The sequence below is a fragment of the Nicotiana sylvestris genome, chromosome 8 (genome assembly GCF_000393655.2).
Source record: "Nicotiana sylvestris chromosome 8, ASM39365v2, whole genome shotgun sequence".
Lineage (NCBI taxonomy): Eukaryota > Viridiplantae > Streptophyta > Magnoliopsida > Solanales > Solanaceae > Nicotiana > Nicotiana sylvestris.
Window position 1 is genome coordinate 176,545,810 of NC_091064.1, and position 19,183 is coordinate 176,564,992.

Genomic DNA, 19,183 nt, shown 5'->3' on the forward strand with positions numbered 1-19,183 from the left:
ATCACCCGTTGAAAGATAAAATGAGAGAGTCTTAATCGGTGAAAACCTTTGCGGGCACCATAAGGCGATGAAAGATGAGAGAGATAAAACGAGAGAGTCTTATCGGTGAAAACCTTCACAGGCACCGTAAGGCGATGGGAGCTGAGAGAAAAGAGAGAGTCTTATTAGTGAAAACCCTCGAAGGGCACTATAAGGCGACAAGACAGATTGGCAATAGGATCCGCATTTGCGAAGAGGTGGGCACCTATCTATCCCCAGCAAGTAAGGCCATCAGGTAGATTGATGAATACAAATAGACGGGGTCGGGAATCTGTAGTGCACGACATGATCATAGGGACCAGTCATACCAGATAAGTTCTTTCCTTTTCTTCTTCCCCCCCAGCATTTGTTCAGAAAGATTCTTCTCCTTTTCTATCATTTTCATTTCTTTCCAGAAATTTGTTTTGAAAAGGATTTTTCAGAGTTTACTACCAGGGGCCAAAGTGGTACAAAAGCAAAATACGAATGGGGCAGGCCAAAGATGAGGCAATAAGACAAAAGGCGTTTATTGCAAAACCAAAGGACAAGTTGGCTAAGAAAGTTAAGGGGGACGTGAAGAAAAGCGGAAAACGATGGATGGGGGACTTATGGAGCAAGTTCCAAGTAGATCCATCAGCAGAACGTCGATAGATCATGGACCGAGGTCTGAGGTGGCCAGACACCACAGAAAGGGGGAAGGAGGCAGGGAGAATCGACCCGCTCAAGACAACCCTAACAGTCCTGTCCCCAATAAGGATATCCCCAGGTGATAACATCCTATGCCCTGCAGTTCTGGGAAATAATAAAACTTTTAAGAGAGTAGTTTTAGAATAAAAAAGGACTCCCACAGCTCGTTCTGAAACAAGAAGGCGGGGAAGGGATAAATGGAAAACCATCCCCAGCAGAACATATCATCCCCAGCAAGCAATTTTATCCCCAACCAGTCTTGGGAGCACAGAAGGGGAAAAGGAAAAATCATCCCCCAGCAGGAATGACACGGCTGCTCACCATGTTAAAACTAACAAAATTTTCTTTGTCTGCTACAAGAAAATAAAGGTTGATAATGGCAGAAAGACACGCCGCAAGAAAGGTCACCAAAACCGGGGCAGAAAATTTTCTGCCGTTGTCAAAATTTTTCTCGGAGGAACGAGCAAATAAATTCAAATATTTTTATGTCTTAGTTAAATAAGCGCCCACCTGTATAATGAGAGGAATATTTTTATGTCTTAGTTAAATAGGCGCCCACCTGTATAATGAGAGGAATATTTTCATGTCTTAGTTAAACAGGCGCCCACCTGTATAATGAGAGGAATATTTTCATGTCTTAGTTAAATAGGCGCCCACCTGTATAATGAGAGGAATATTTTCATGTCTTAGTTAAACAGGCGCCCACCTGTATAATGAGAGGAATATTTTCATGTCTTAGTTAAACAGGCGCCCACCTGTATAATGAGAGGAATATTTTCATGTCTTAGTTAAACAGGCGCCCACCTGTATAATGAGAGGAATATTTTTATGTCTTAGTTAAATAGGCGCCCACCTGTATAATGAGAGAAATATTTTTAGGTCTTAGTTAAACAGGCGCCCACCTGTATAAAGAGAAGAATATTTTTAGGTCTTAGTTAAATAGGCGTCCACCTGTATAATGAGAGGAATATTTTTATGTCTTAGTTAAATAGGCGCCCACCTGTATAATGAGAGGAATATTTTCATGTCTTAGTTAAACATGCGTCCACCTGTATAATGAGAGAATATTTTCAAGTCTTAGTTAAACAGGCGCCCACCTGTATAATGAGAGGAATATTTTTATGTCTTAGTTAAATAGGCGTCCACCTGTACAATGAGAGGAATATTTTTATGTCTTAGTTAAATAGGCGCCCACATGTATAATGAGAGGAATATTTTTATGTCTTTGTTAAATAAGCGCTCACCTGTATAATGAGAGGAATATTTTTATGTCTTAGTTAAAAAGGCGCCCACCTGTATAATGAGAGGAATATTTTCATGTCTTAGTTAAATAGGCGCCCACCTGTATAATGAGAGGAATATTTTCATGTCTTAGTTAAACAGGCGCCCACCTGTATAATGAGAGGAATATTTTTATATCTTAGTTAAACAGGCGTCCACCTGTATAATGAGAGGAATATTTTCATGTCTTAGTTAAACAGGCGCCCACCTGTATAATGAGAGGAATATTTTTATGTCTTAGTTAAACAGGCGCCCACCTGTATAATGAGAGGAATATTTTTATGTCTTAGTTAAACAGGCGCCCACCTGTATAATGAGAGGAATATTTTTATGTCTTAATTAAAGAGGCGCCCACCTGTATAATGAGAGGAATATTTTTATGTCTTAGTTAAACAGGCGCCCACCTGTATAATGAGAGGAATATTTTCATGTCTTGGTTAAATAGGCGCCCACCTGTATAATGAGAGGAATATTTTTATGTCTTGGTTAAACAGGCGCCCACCTGTATAATGAGAGGAATATTTTCATGTCTTAGTTAAATAGGCACCCACCTGTATAATGAGAGGAATATTTTTATGTCTTAAGTTAAACAGGCGTCCACCTGTATAATGAGAGGAATATTTTTATGTCTTAGTTAAACAGGCGTCCACCTGTATAATGAGAGGAATATTTTCATGTTTTAGTTAAATAGGCGTCCACCTGTATAATGAGAGGAATATTTTTATGTCTTAGTTAAATAGGCGCCCACCTGTATAATGAGAGGAATATTTTCATGTCTTAGTTAAACAGGCAGAGGAATATTTTTATGTCTTAGTTAAATAGGCGCCCACCTGTATAATGAGAGGAATATTTTCATGTCTTAGTTAAACAGGCGCCCACCTGTATAATGAGAGGAATATTTTCATGTCTTAGTTAAATAGGCGCCCACCTGTATAATGAGAGGAATATTTTTATGTCTTAGTTGAATAGGCGTCCACCTGTATAATGAGAGGAATATTCTTATGTCTTAAGTTAAACAGGCGCCCACCTGTATAATGAGAGGAATATTTTTATGTCTTAGTTAAATAGGCGTCCACCTGTATAATGAGAGGAATATTTTCATATCTTAGTTAAATAGACGTCCACCTGTATAATGAGAGGAATATTTTTATGTCTTAGTTAAACAGGGGTCCACCTATATAATGAGAGGAATATTTTCATGTCTTAGTTAAATAGGCGCTCACCTGTATAATGAGAAGAATATTTTTAGGTCTTAGTTAAACAGGCGCCCACCTGTATAATGAGAGGAATATTTTTATGTCTTAGTTAAATAGGCGCCCACCTGTATAATGAGAGGAATATTTTTATGTCTTAGTTAAACAGGCGCCCACCTGTATAATGAGAGGAATATTTTCATGTCTTAGTTAAATAGGCGCCCACCTGTATAATGAGAGGAATATTTTTATGTCTTAGTTAAATAGGCGCCCACCTGTATAATGAGAGGAATATTTTTATGTCTTAGTTAAATAGGCGCCCACCTGTATAATGAGAGGAATATTTTTATGTCTTAGTTAAACATGCGCCCACCTGTATAATGACAGGAATATTTTCATGTCTTAGTTAAATAGGCGCCCACCTGTATAATGAGAGGAATATTTTCATGTCTTAGTTAAATAGGCACCCACCTGTATAATGAGAGGAATATTTTTATGTCTTAAGTTAAACAGGCGTCCACCTGTATAATGAGAGGAATATTTTTATGTCTTAGTTAAACAGGCGCCCACCTGTATAATGAGAGGAATATTTTCATGTTTTAGTTAAATAGGCGTCCACCTGTATAATGAGAGGAATATTTTTATGTCTTAGTTAAATAGGCGCCCACCTGTATAATGAGAGGAATATTTTCATGTCTTAGTTAAACAGGCAGAGGAATATTTTTATGTCTTAGTTAAATAGGCGCCCACCTGTATAATGAGAGGAATATTTTCATGTCTTAGTTAAACAGGCGCCCACCTGTATAATGAGAGGAATATTTTCATGTCTTAGTTAAATAGGCGCCCACCTGTATAATGAGAGGAATATTTTTATGTCTTAGTTGAATAGGCGTCCACCTGTATAATGAGAGGAATATTTTTATGTCTTAAGTTAAACAGGCGCCCACCTGTATAATGAGAGGAATATTTTTATGTCTTAGTTAAACAGGCGTCCACCTGTATAATGAGAGGAATATTTTCATGTCTTAGTTAAATAGACGTCCACCTGTATAATGAGAGGAATATTTTTATGTCTTAGTTAAACAGGGGCCCACCTATATAATGAGAGGAATATTTTCATGTCTTAGTTAAATAGGCGCTCACCTGTATAATGAGAAGAATATTTTTAGGTCTTAGTTAAATAGGCGCCCACCTGTATAATGAGAGGAATATTTTTATGTCTTAGTTAAATAGGCGCCCACCTGTATAATGAGAGGAATATTTTTATGTCTTAGTTAAACAGGCGCCCACCTGTATAATGAGAGGAATATTTTCATATCTTAGTTAAATAGGCGCCCACCTGTATAATGAGAAGAATATTTTTATGTCTTAGTTAAATAGGCGCCCACCTGTATAATGAGAGGAATATTTTTATGTCTTAGTTAAATAGGCGCCCACCTGTATAATGAGAGGAATATTTTTATGTCTTAGTTAAATAGGCGCCCACCTGTATAATGAGAGGAATATTTTTATGTCTTAGTTAAATAGGCGCCCACCTGTATAATGAGAGGAATATTTTTATGTCTTAGTTAAATAGGCGCCCACCTGTATAATGAGAGGAATATTTTTATGTCTTAGTTAAATAGGCGCCCACCTGTATAATGAGAGGAATATTTTTATGTCTTAGTTAAATAGGCGCCCACCTGTATAATGAGAGGAATATTTTTATGTCTTAGTTAAATAGGCGCCCACCTGTATAATGAGAGGAATATTTTTATGTCTTAGTTAAATAGGCGCCCACCTGTATAATGAGAGGAATATTTTTATGTCTTAGTTAAATAGGCGCCCACCTGTATAATGAGAGGAATATTTTTATGTCTTAGTTAAATAGGCGCCCACCTGTATAATGAGAGGAATATTTTTATGTCTTAGTTAAATAGGCGCCCACCTGTATAATGAGAGGAATATTTTTATGTCTTAGTTAAATAGGCGCCCACCTGTATAATGAGAGGAATATTTTTATGTCTTAGTTAAATAGGCGCCCACCTGTATAATGAGAGGATAACAGCACGCAGCAGCAGTAACATTGCAGTCCCAAGGTAGTCCCAGCTACCAAAACTTCCCGAACTACATTGACCTGATTCCCTTTTAGCCAGGGATATGTAGGAAACCTTTGAAGCAAAGGTTCGGTCAAATCTTTCAAAAATGCACAAAAAAAATGCTTCACACGGAATACTCCAACAGGGCAAAAATCGCTCGTATCCGCTCACTTTATCTTTGCACGAAAACTCTTTGTGTTTTTGGCCAAAGAGGCGCAGCTGTGAGCACGTGATTTTTGCTTCACGGAAATTAGTCCAAAAAAATCAAAAAATAAAACAAAATCCATCTGTGTACAATTTTTAGAATTTACGTGACATTTTGGTAATTATTTGGTCCGTAAATGCTTGTTGTTGTTGTGATTGATATAAATATATATATGTATAAATACATGTTGCGTGCGCATTCAAGATTTAATTGTGCATTTTGGAGTCAATTAAACCATGTTTTATTTTAAAAGAAAGAAAATCACAAAAATAGGCATAAGCGTCTTTCATTGTATGATTTTATTTTTAATTTGTGGGTTAATTGGTATGGGTGTCAGAAATGTGTGTGTAATTTTATTTATGATTTTTACAATTTATTTAGGATTTTGTTTTAATTTTGGTAATCAAAGAAAAGGGAAAAAGGGATGAAATACCAGGAAATTCGGTTTGGGCCAGGCAAGAATTAAACAAACCAGGCCCAAACCCATTGCACTGACCCAGCCCAAGCCAGTCTTACAGAGACACCTCCAAACGACGTCGTATTGGCGTCTCCAATCTGAGCCATTGATCGATTCAAATGAATGGCCCAGATCAGGCCATTTACTTACCCAAACGACGTCGTTTCAGGCATGTTGATCTGAGCCGTCCATCTCCATTGATCCAATGGCTCCAGGATTTCCCCTAGACCCGTTGACTTGACCCGATCCTTTCCCATACCCGGTCTCACCCACCACTATGCCCAAACGACGTCGTCCCCCTTCAGTGAATAGATCCTGGCCATCGATCTCACCTGATCCAACGGCCAGGATCTAACCCCCCTAAGTCGTATATAAGCCTAACCCTGTTACCCCATCCCTTATCCAAACACCCCTCCCTGGAGAGACGATCCCAAACACCCCCCAAAACCCTAGCATCTGCCATAGCTCCCCTTCAACGTAAACCCGGCGGCAACAACGCCACCGGTCACCATAGCTACACCACTGAACCTACAAACCACCCTGAACACGAATCCCTGGTCACTTAACTTCGAATCATCTCCAGGGTTCTCGAATCTTCGATCAAAGATTCGAGTCAAAACCCTAAATCACCTAATGAGTCCCAAATTCACACCAGCCACCTCTTGACCTTCCTCACCCCCTGAACGACCGTGGTTCCATTCGAATCTGAACAGAATTGAACAAATCCCAAATCTGACCCCCAAGAACCTTAGAACACAGATTTGTGGGGGTCTGTCCAAATCAACAAAAGATAGGGGTCTAATAGACTTTAACCGAGGTGTTCTCAGTTGAGAACACTTCGATTAAAGTCCATTCGACCCCAAAATGGTCGAGTCCGAGTTCGAGCTTGGGTCAGTCTTAATTTTGAATCCCCGAGGTAATTTTCCTTTCTCTTCTGTTCTCCTATAGTTTCCGTCCGCCTTTCATGTTTGGTTTGGTTTTGTTTCTGATTTTTCTGTCAATCTTGTGAACCCTGGGATAGGGTTTAATTTGTTTTGGTGCTTTGTTGTCTATTATAGCTTGTATTGTCGTTTAAATAAGTGTCGTCAATTAATCTGTTTAAAATTAAGGGAAACATGATAGTAGGTCATTAATGTCCTCCATGTATGTTTGTCAGTTATGCATCTGTATGCTAATTTGTAATTAACTTGTGGAATATGTTCAGTTTCTGTCTTTGAACTAGACTGCTTGTTTATTCAGTAACCCCATGATCTTCATAGTTTGCCATAGAAGCCTGTTCATTGATGCCTTGATCTTAACTTATTGGTTGTTGCCTGTTTGCATTTTTTTACTTTGAGTTGGTCAGGTTTGGCTCCCAATATGACCAACTCATTTGGTTCGATTGACATCCCTTTGTGATCTGATCTTGAATTGAACTTAGGTTGAGTATTGGATATAGTTGTAGAAACCTAGGAGATCCATCAGAAATCAGTGTTAAGCTTATATAGTTGGTAAGTTCAGACAAGTAAGGCTTAGGGTAGTACAGTAATATGCAAGGGTTAAAGGGTAATCCTGGGAATTTAGTAACATACTAACAGGCTGTTAAGGATGGGGTCTGCTTAGAGGGTCACTCATTAAGCTTATTTTAATGACAATAGGGTACTGAAATAGGATTAAACTAATGCAATAGTGGGGAACCAAACTTGGTAGCATGAGGGTGATAAAATATTATAGGCTGCCCATACCTTTGGGCAGAAAACACATGCTAAGGGGGCTGTCAGGAGGATGGGCATTGGGCATTTTTGATTAGTTTAAAGGAGTTATGGGCAGAGTTGAGGGCTGGGGTAAAAACAAGGCAAAGGGTTGGACTGCATTTAGCCTATAAATAGTTCAGTTGAGGGGAGTGAAGGGGAGGAGAAATTAAGGCTGGGCAGTTAAGTGGAGAGTTGGACAGCTTTGAGTGTTGAGAGATAAAAAGAAAATCAGAAGACAAGGCTGGATTTTCAAGCCTTGAATAGGCTAGCTTAATTTCAGTTTAATAGAGGTTTAAGAGAGGTTTGGGATTTCTGAACACAAATATCAGAAGCCAGTTTTTTCTGCATCTGTTTTCTTTCTCTGATTAGCCTGTTATTTGTTGGGACACAACTGAGTTTTCAGTTTGGTTTTCTGGGTTTCCCTGTTGGTTTAATACTGTTTCATTTGAGTGTTGTGGGTTTTCTGAGTTTACTGGATTTCTGTTTGGCTTAAATCTGTTTGCTGGCTTCTCTACTGGTCATTATTGGAATTTCTTGTTGGGTTTTATTTGGTTTCAAACATCTGTTTGGCTGGGTTGCTTGCTGCTGAGTGCTGCTTCTCTTGTTGTTGTTGTTGCTGTGTATGCTACTGCTCCCACTGATCATTCCTCTTCTTCTTTTGCTTTTCTCAATACCAGGTACACCACTGATACACTGTCAATGTGAGTTGAAAGTTGAAACATGAATACAAAAGAGAAGAATTGAAGTTGTTTTTATTTTTATACATAGCCTGTATATTGAACATTAAGTTGTGTATAATAGTTCACATCTTCTATTAGGATAATGAAGGTAGCCTTCATGTATAACTAAGTGTCATGTATGGCGACTTAATATCATATTGTGCATATAGGCTGGTAGATAAAAAGGGTTGATAGTGTAGTAAGCAGTATCTTGAATTTTAGCGATGTTTGTGGTTAGCATATCTTCTAACGCATGTTAAGTGTTGAACTATCCATTGTTAGTTAATCTCATTTCCTTTAGTAAGCTGTCTCGTTATAAATTGCAACAATACCGTTTAGAATAAAGTAACACTGGTTCCCATTTCAGCTTCATAAATGTTGGGCCTAAGTCAAATAAATTAAACAGGCCCTCATCGAAAAGGGAATGGCCCAGGTCCGGTCCATACAGTGTGCGCTGGGCCTGGGCCCATAACTGCCAAAAAGACAACTCGAATCGCGTCCCTCTTTCAACAAAATACATTCGAAACTCAACTATAATAATTCATAGGTATGTAAATAAGTTAGGACCTTTTCATTTATTTTAGAAGCAAGCAAAAATAGAAAACGTAGCCGCTATAGGATGACCTCTTAAAAATAAGACGAGCCTCGCCAAATGAAAAATACAAAATTACGGGGCCCTCAGTAAATATTTGCTTTAAAATTGCTTAGACTTCAGGATGGACCGTTTAATAAAATTTCACGGCCCTACCCAAAGTAAATGATACGCTAGTCACTTTAGACACACTTTTAATAATTTAATTTTCTTAAACTCGGGTGCACATTTATGTGACCCAAATCCAAATCTCAACGGAATCAAAGTGTGTCGACGACCACGGGTACATTGATTGTGACGCGGTTCGAGATATATTTTCACCACGTTATAATTCCCTGTAAAAGAATAATAATAATAATTATGAAAGCGGTAAAAAGTTAAAATTTGCACATAAGTTCATATTTGTATAAAATCAGATAATCAAGCCGAATATGACAGTTGAGCGACCGTGCTAGAACCACGGAACTCGGGAATGCCTAACACCTTCTCCCGGGTTAACAAAATTCCTTATCCGGATTTCTGGTACGCAGACTGTAATATGGAGTCATTCTTTTCCTCGATTCGGGATTAAAATTGGTGACTTGGGACACCCTAAATCTCCCAAGTGGCGACTCTGAAATAAATAAACCAATCCCGTTTCGATTGTCCTTTAATTGGAAAAACTCCCTTGCACCCTCGCGGGGGCGGAAAAAGGAGGTGCGACAGCTCTGTATCTTAAGAAATTTGCATTTGATTGCACACATATATAGTTTACCCGCCTAAATGTTATGTAACATAGTTAACCCCTTTGAGCCTATAATCCTGTGTTTTTGTAACCGCATTACAATTCGTATCCCTTTGTTTGAATCGGCCATATATTTGAACCTTGTCATCTTTCATGAGTACTTGAATTGTGATGAATTATGTAAAGTTAAAGTGTGCGGTGGTGATTTGGTTTTTGAGTGGAACAAATAAAATAAGGAGAAAGGTGCACCGTTTGAAAAGAAAAAAAATATGTCAATAAAAGCCACTTGGATTGAAAGAAAGAAAAAAAATAAGGAAAAAAATATAGTTGTATTATATGAAAAATAATTCTTGATGGTGGTGGCTAGTGATATACTGGTGCTTAAAGAAGTATGGGGTAGTATAAATTAAAGTTAAGGTAGAGTTTTGGTTTGACATAAGTATGGACATGAGTGTTAAAGTATATGTATTAAAGTGCTTAAGGGATGTGTAGTCACTCATATCCAAATGTATCCTACCCGACCCGCAGCCTACATTACAACCAATTAAAGTCTTACTTGATCCTAACTGAATGAGCTCGATTAGTGGTGTATTACACCATGGGCAAGCCTATGGTGCATCATTTGTGGCATATGAATGTTATTTCTGAGAGCGAGTGAATTTTTTCCTATCTTGAGTTCCTACGTTCTTAAAATTCATTGTGTGTGGAATTAAGCTCTTTGTTGGGTGAGGGCATGTGATTCATTAAGGAAAGGTAGTATCATTAACCTCCGTGTTAGAGTAAGTAAGTGAATTGTGAATAAGACATGGTATTTGTGAGTCAAATCTTGAGGTAAAGATGTTACACCTTTGTACTTAGTCTATTTTAAACATTCTTAGTGTGATGAGTTAAGGGAATCACTTAAAAGGTCGTGTCTATTAGTGTAGTTTGATTGCTCGAAGACGAGCAATGTTTAAGTGTGAGGTATTAATATGTGGCGATAATTCCATATTTTAGTACACTCATTACCTTGCATTTAATGTGCTTTAATGTTAACCTGCACTTTATTTGTGTGTAGTGGAGTCTATTTTATGTGTAGGTGAATTGGAGATGAATTTAGAGCAAAAGGAAGATTTAATGAATAAAGTGTGTGTGAAGATGTCACTACCCAAATATTCCACCATCGGGAGTCGTGATGGCGCCTACTCGTGAAAGCTAGGTAAGCCAATTATTAAGGTTCTACACAGTTACCATTCAACCTAAACAGATATAAGCCAAAAACTAAAGTTAAACAGATCATATATGCAGAAGAGTTATAACATGATCAAATAATTCACTACAAGTCTAACCTCGGATCTGGTGTCACAACTTCACGAACCACTACGAGTTACTACAAATACAGGTCTGAAAAGAAAGTATAACTGTTCTCGAAAAAATAAAAGGAGACAGCAGAAAGCTAAATTAGGGAAGGGGGACTTCAGGCTCTGCGGACGCCAGCAGATCTACCTTAGTCTCTAGGGACTAAAGGGAGCTACCTCAGCTATTCACCGAGTCCGGTACCGAAATCTGCACAAAAGAGTACAAAGTGTAGTATCAGTACAACCGACCCCATGTACTGAGTAAGTGTTGAGCCTAACCTCAGCGAAGTAGTGATGAGGCTAGGACACGACAATCACAGATACATGTGCAGATAGATCATATACAAACATAAACATAATAACAAGAATCAACAGAATAAGGTGGGAAGGGGACATGTTGCGGGGGATATCAGATTCTAACAATAAACCAATAAAGGAGCATCAATAAATGAGCATAATGAGCATCATATCTAAATCAACAAAATAATGAAATGGTAACACGTGCACGGCATCACCCTTCGTGCTTTTACTCTCATCCTCACTATATGAAACAATAGAATGACACGACATACCCCTTCGTGTTTTACCTCACATAATCATGGAACGACATTACCCTTCGTGCATTAATCCTCATAATATCGGCACGGCATCACCCTTCGTGCATTAACTCTCAAATCATGGCACGGCATTATCCTTCGTGCATTAACACTCATAATATCGGCACGGCATCACCCTTCGTGCATTACACTCATTCACAATATTATGCACGGCATCACCCTTCGTGCTTTACACTCTTCCTCACCCAAATAATAGAAACAATATGCCCCAGCAAGGGAAACAACAATATCAACAATAACATTCCGGCAAAGGATTCAGCTATAACCAATCTCGTTTTCAACAATTACTTTACAAGGATGAAACTCAACTCGTGTCAATTCTCAATAATAAACAATTACCACAAAACTTTCATAAGCTTTGTTCAACATTAATAATTATCAAGTTAAGCATGATCGAACCTCAAATCGAGGTCCAAATCTCTAAAATTTGAAAAATCTAACTTCTACCCAAAAACACCCAATTTCCCATGAAAAACCCTTGATTTTGAAATGAAATCATATAAAAAGATGTTATAGATTGAAGAAAATAAGTTAGAAATTACTTAATAATGATTTGGAGAAGAATCTTTCTTTGGAAAAATCGCCCAAGAGAGTTTAGGGTTTGAAAGAATTTGAAAAATGGATGAAATCCCATAAAAAATCCCACTTATCGGTGCAGATGTTGCAATTGTGACCAGAGGTTCACAATTGCGAACCCTGATAATTTCTACTACCTTTGCATTTGCAAAGGAATTGTTGCATTTGCGACAGCTGGGGATTTCTGAGGGCTTCGCATTTGCGAAGAAATGCTCGCAAGGCTGGACAAGGCTTATTTCACAATTGCGATCAGCCCCTCGCAATTTCCAAACTATCAGACTTCACAATTGCGATCCCTTGCGGGATCAGACACCAATACCAGACCTGCAACCTGCAACAATTTTCCTAAGTCCAAATTCACTCCACGGCCTATCCAAAATTCACCCGAGCCCTCGGGGCTCCAAACTAATCATGCACGTAAGTCTAAAAATATCATATGGACTTGCTCGTGTGATCAAATTATCAAAATAACATCAACAACTACGAATTAAACCTCAAATTCATGAAATTACCCAAGAACATTGAAATTTCTATTTTCTCATCTATAGGTCCGTTTTATACCAAACCAATTCCGATTCTTACCAAATTTCACAAATTCAACTTAATTATTATTTTAAACTTGTACTGGGAAACGAAATCAAGATATGGACCCGATACCATCAAGAAAATACATCATTTCACTTCTAAAAGCCTTTATATTTTCTAGCAAATAATTTTCTTTAAAAATTCTTTTCTCGGGCTTGGGACCTCGGAATTCGATTCCGGGCATACACCCGAGTCTCATATTTTACTACAGAACCTGCGGGACCATCTGATCATGGGTCCGGATCCGTTTACCAAGAATATTGACCAAAGTCAACTTTAACCAATTTTAAAGGCTAAATTCATAAATTTTCTTATATTTCACATAAAAGCTTTCTGGAAACGCACTCGGACTATGTACGCAATTCGAGGTGAGACAAAAAGAGGTTTCAAGGCCTTGAAATGCAGTTTAGACTTCTAAAACAAGAGATGACCTTTAGGGTCATCACAAAAGACTGTGGAAGAAGAAAGAATGCATTAAGTAGTGAAAAGACGAGGAAGCTGGCGAAGCAAGCCTATGAGCTCGCGTTACAGCTGGCAAAGCGAGCCTTTGAGCTTGTGTGGGAGCAGGCTATGTGAGGGATGAGGCGAGGTCCACCTCGCGTGAAGGCTGGCGACATGTGGTCTGGGGTGAGGTCCATCTTGTGTGGAGCCTCATGAGGCATGGTCTGAGGCGGGCGTACTCCGGATTTTAAAGGCTTATTCATTCCTCCTGGTTTGACTAAGACTTGGCCTATGTCATTTGGGTCTTTCCCTACACATATAAATAGACATTAAACACCACTTTTGAAGGAGTTTTGCGACCGGAGGCAAGAATATCTCGTGGAACACTTGTTGGGAGATAGAATCGCCGATTTCTACATTCCTTCATTTTTACTTTGTAATTTATTTATGCAAAACACGTGGGATATTGTTACTATGAGTATGAGTAGCTAAATTCCTAATCTAAGGTTTGATGGAACCTATTGAAGAATGATTTTTCCATTGCATTTAATATAAATTCGTCATTTACTTTTCTCTACTTGTTCAACTATATTATTATTGTTTTTGGTTGAAGGCCCTCAATTGACTGTGCTTATTTAGTGTGTACTGCTCGAGAGAGAGTACACATTTAGGTAGTTGTTGAACAACACCACTCCTAATGTATTTGAAAAACCAATATGGAGGGTTTAAAGGCGGGATTAGAGATAACGAAATCTTGATGCGATCATAGTGAGCGGTAAATTAGTGCCAGCTAGCATAGTTCGAGAGAAATACGTTTAGTAAATTATGGTAGTTTCTCGAGAGAGAGAGAGAGCTACGAAACTCAGAGTACTTACGATCGGTAGAGAATATTTAGGCAAAATTATAGAAAACGTAGGGGGAGAATTCCGACAATAGGGAAAATCAAAACCCTAGACCTTTCCAATACTTGTCTACAACTTGTTCGTAGTTAGTTATTAATTACTGCATTTTTAATTACGTGATATTTAGTTAGTAAACATCCAATTTGTTATTTAAATATTTTTAAAGATTGATTGCGTGAATTTGTGTGAGTCTATTAGTTGTGCTTAATAGGTTAATTCCCCGTGGGATTCGACTTCGGACTTATTGATCGGAATATATTTGCAACGACTGCTTAGTCCTTTTTATAAGGCATAGTTGGGCGTGATTAATTTGCATTAGAATTTTAGAGACAAAAGATTCAATAAATCTTAAATCGACATATGAGTAAAAAGGTTAAGGTTAAAATAAGCAAAAATGCACTCAATCTCTAGTAATAAGAGATTACTTACGGATGTATAGGAGAAGTTAAACTCTATAGTAAATTACAACTCCCAAGTAGCAACACTTGCATGGGAATGTTAAAATACGAGAAAGGCAACATATTGAACCATTCAAGCATTGAGAATATTGAGAAAAGTATTGCAGAAAAAATGATATAAAAAAATAATAATCTAATAAAGTGTTTACTAAAAATTAATTACATGTAAACTCCTAAACTCATGTCTAAAACATACCTCTATCAATTAACTAAAAAAGATTACATTACTCTATCCAACTTCACACCAACAAATCAACAAGAAGGCTTATGAAGCCTAAAAGACAATCATATACGAAAGATAAAAGAAGTCGAAGTTAATAAAAATAACTCAAGTACTAGAAAAACGGCCACATATTGGCCAAATGAATTTTTAGGTGCAAAGTGGCCTCCTATGGACGAAAATTATGCTCGAAAGGACTTTAAATACACGAAAAATATGCACTTAAAAAATGCATTATGTATTATTTCAGGGTTAGAGTTAGCGAATGTGTTTTAAATTATATGCTCAAATGAGTTCATATTTGTTTGGCTCATCCCGACTTTTTCCACTTAGGGTGCGTTTGGTATAACGGAAAATGTTTTCCAAGAAAATATTTTCTCGAAAAACAAGTAGTAATCTTATTCATTTTTCGATGTTTGGTACGCAAATTAAGGAAAATAACTTATCAAGAGTATTCATATATAATTTAGATACAATAAACATGAAGCCATAAACTTTCGAACCAACAACCTTCCGAACTCACAAATTTCATAAACTTTCGAACCGCTGAACTTTCGAAACCGCGAACTTTTGAACTCGTAAACTTTATAATTTCTAATCCGTAAACTTCCAAACACATAAACCCGTGAACTCATAACTTTGGAACTTGTAAAATTTCGAACCTGTAAACCGAAAGATGAAAAAACTAAAACTGAAAATATATATAAAAAAAAATATTTTTGGGGGGGGGGGGGGGGGGGGGGGTATGTGCAGAAAAACGAAAAAATAGAAATTTAAAATTACAAAAAAAAAGGTTATTGTGGGTGGGGGAGGGGTGGGGTGGAGGGGTAGTATGGTGGGTGGTAGCAGAAAAACTGAAATTTGAAAGAAAAAAAAAAGAATTGTGCGGGATGGGATGGGGGTGGTGGAATTTTTTTGTGGGGAGGGATAGCAGGGTGGGTGGTGACGAAAAAAATTAAAATTTTGAATAAAAAGCCATTTTGGAGAGAGAGGGTGGGGTGGGTAGGCGTGGGGTGGGTGTGGGGTGGGTTGGTGAGGGGGAATAAGGTGGGGAAAGTTGAGAATGAGTCTTGGAAAATATTTTCCCTTCTCTTGATAAGAAAAATATTTTACTCCAATTGGAGGAAAATGAGTTCATAAGAAAAATGTTTTCTAAAATATTTAAGCGAACCAAATATAGAAAAATTGGAAAATATTAAATGTTTTCTTTCGTACCAAACACACCCTTATTCTGCTATTGTTAAGCAAAATTTGGATATCAAATGACCTCCTTAGGAGGTAGACACTTTTTACCATTTTATTCAAAAAGTAGTTGTGTTTTCCATGTTGGTATTATTTATAATGCAAAGTCAAAGATTTTTTTGTGGTCTCTTTTATTTTTTTACTTTTTTGTCTTTTGTGAAAGACAAAGTGTCCTTTATTGGTGGTGGAAAGTCTTTTCCTTCTCTTTATATTGAATTGCTCTTTGTTGGGCTTGTAAAGAGCTAGTAAAAGAGAGTGTTCTCGCGCACATGAGAAATTGGTCGTGAAGGTAAAACGGGTCGATTTGCCTCCCCCTGTGTGCGAGATATATGTGAGGCCTATTCCAAATATAGTTTTGCTAAAATTATTTCTTTATTTTTGAGCTTACCAGAATATGTCCAAATTCATTCTCTTCGAATTGAATTTTGTAACGTAATTTATTTCTTTGTAACTGTCATGCTTTAATTTCTGTAACAGTTGTGTTTAATTCTTGTAATAGCTCCATTTTAATTTTTGTAACAACTACAAATTAATTCTTTCATCTGTAACTGTCCAACAGCTTTGCCTATAAAAAGACAGTCTTCTTTGTGAATTATCCAATACATAAAATACCTTGATATTCTTTTCTTTCTGGGCAACTGTTTTGTGCAAATTCTAAACTTTCAGCCACGAATGCACGTATTTGAAGGTGCTGCAAAACCTTGGGGAGCAATAGGTCTTAATGATTTGCACCTAGTCGAGCCGAAATTGCTTTCAAAGCAGTGGCTTACCACGAAACAATATTTTTAATTAGTTATTCTTTTTTCCTTCTTGTTCTTAATCAATATTATCTACTCATTTTACTTACATTCCCTACTTTGGAACTCCTTCAAATTTATTCATATTCTAAACTCTTTTTTTCCTTCATGTTCCATTTTATTTCAGTGGTTTAAACCGACATTTATACAAACAACAACGATTAAATTTTTCTTTCAAAGAGAGCGTTCCTTTTTTTCATATTCATTATGTTCATGAGTTTCAAAAACACACTTTATAATTGAGATATTTAAGAAGAAAAATATTTGAGAAAATTAATAGTATTTTACTTTTATTATTACTTTATTAGTGTCATGATCATTACCTAACTCGGAACATTACACTATAGGTTAAGAACCGATATAGTAAAGTATTTTATCATTTCCTCTCTTCCTCACCAACCGCCCCTTTTGCTCTCACTTTCAATTTGTCTTTCATATTCTTTTTTTAACTTTTTTAATTGTTATAATTGTTCTATGAATATTTTTTATGTAATAGTTTTATACTTGTTAATTTATTTGAGAGCATAATTACAATCAGTTAATATGTTTATTTTTTTAATTTTATAATATACCTCTATTATGTTCTCTTTTTATCTTAAGGAACTTCATACCGAACTTTTACTTAAAACCTACCAATTTTTTGTTCGATTTACTAATTGCAATTTTCTTTTAAGAGTGAAAGAATTCCAACTAAAAAGTATCTACTATGAATTACTTGCAGTGGCGGATTCACACTTAGCGAAGCGGTGTCACGCGACACCGTTTCGTCCAAATTTTTTACTAATTATATGTATTAATATTGTAAGAAAACGGATAAGTAGGAAAAAATGACATTATTTGACATAAATTGTCTCTTGGTGTATTTTTTTTCTTTTTTGGTTTCCCACCCGACGTTCGGTACCCACATTGGAGCCCGTCTAAATCCAGATTCGCGCTGGGAAGTCCCATATTAGGGGGTAAAGCGCTCCCTAACAAAGGTGACTCTATACCCAGGGGCTCGAACCCGAGACCTCTGGTTAAAGATGAAAGAGTACTTACGACTCCACCACTATCCTTGTTGGTTCTTGGAGTATTGGTTATATGCTTGATTTTGCTCTAGGATGTCAAAGGGTCAAACCTCAACAAAGTGCAACTTTTTCTCAAATATTTGAAAGAGCTCTTGTGATTAGAATATGTGATGAAGTAGACTTGAATGACCTTTTTTACTTAAAGACTCAATAAACCAATAGACTAAGACTATTTCTTGCTTAAAAGAGTGATAATTAGCGTTATTATTCTCGTTTTTGTATAGATTTTGGCATCGCTTACAAAATTTCATTCGAGCGACCCTGCCACTTACATCATCTAAATCCAATCAGAATGAGGTCATCTTTTATTTCCAACCACTACAAAGCTTCTCTATGTCATCATCTGTTTAGCTGATTAATAGTATTACTACTAATCAACAAAAGCCCAACCTCGGTTCTTTTAATCACAGATTTACCTAATTACAGATAGGACCAGATCAGACCAAATCCTTGAATTAACTCTTTTTTAATCAAATACTTCAAGATTAGACCCTTGTACTCTTTTATTTATATGCAAATAATAAAGAAAAGAAATTGATTATGTTTAGGCGAATGCTGTCTTGTTTTCTTTTCAATTCTACCTTTGGTTTGAAAGAAGCTGATCTGGAAAAAATTAATTATATGGAATGAAGATTAATGTCAATATCTCAACTGTACAAGCAAAACCAGTAAATAAATATTTACATTTCTCCCAAATGCAATTTTAAATAAGATTTATTATACAAAGTGTTTAGGATGATGTTTTGTTTTGAGGAACATGTGTAAATTATTTTCTAATTGAAATAAAAAGTGGATTAAAGCTCTTTGTCAAAATTATTTATACCCCCAACTTTACTTTAAAAATTAAACTTCCCCTCCAACTATAAATAATTGACATTCTCCCCCCTTTATCCTACACAGCGCTTGGTTTGCCCTTGCCATTTTTAATTTCCTTCTCATGTAATTATATTTTATTATATATGATAATGTCTTATGATTTCACCTATAATTTAAATTATGTTATACCTTATTAAAATTATAATTTGAGTTTATGAAAATAATAAATAAAATATTTCTTTTGTAAAATTTGTTACAAAATCCGACGTTATTTTTATAAAACATGCATTAGGTACAAACTTAAGTTATATTTTCTCGGTGGCTGAGCCAAAAGTTCGTACTCTTTTTAAAAAACTAAAATATCATATCTAAGATTTAAACATGTGACCTAGAATAATTTTTGAATCCCCTTTATCATTATATTATAATATTTTTTTT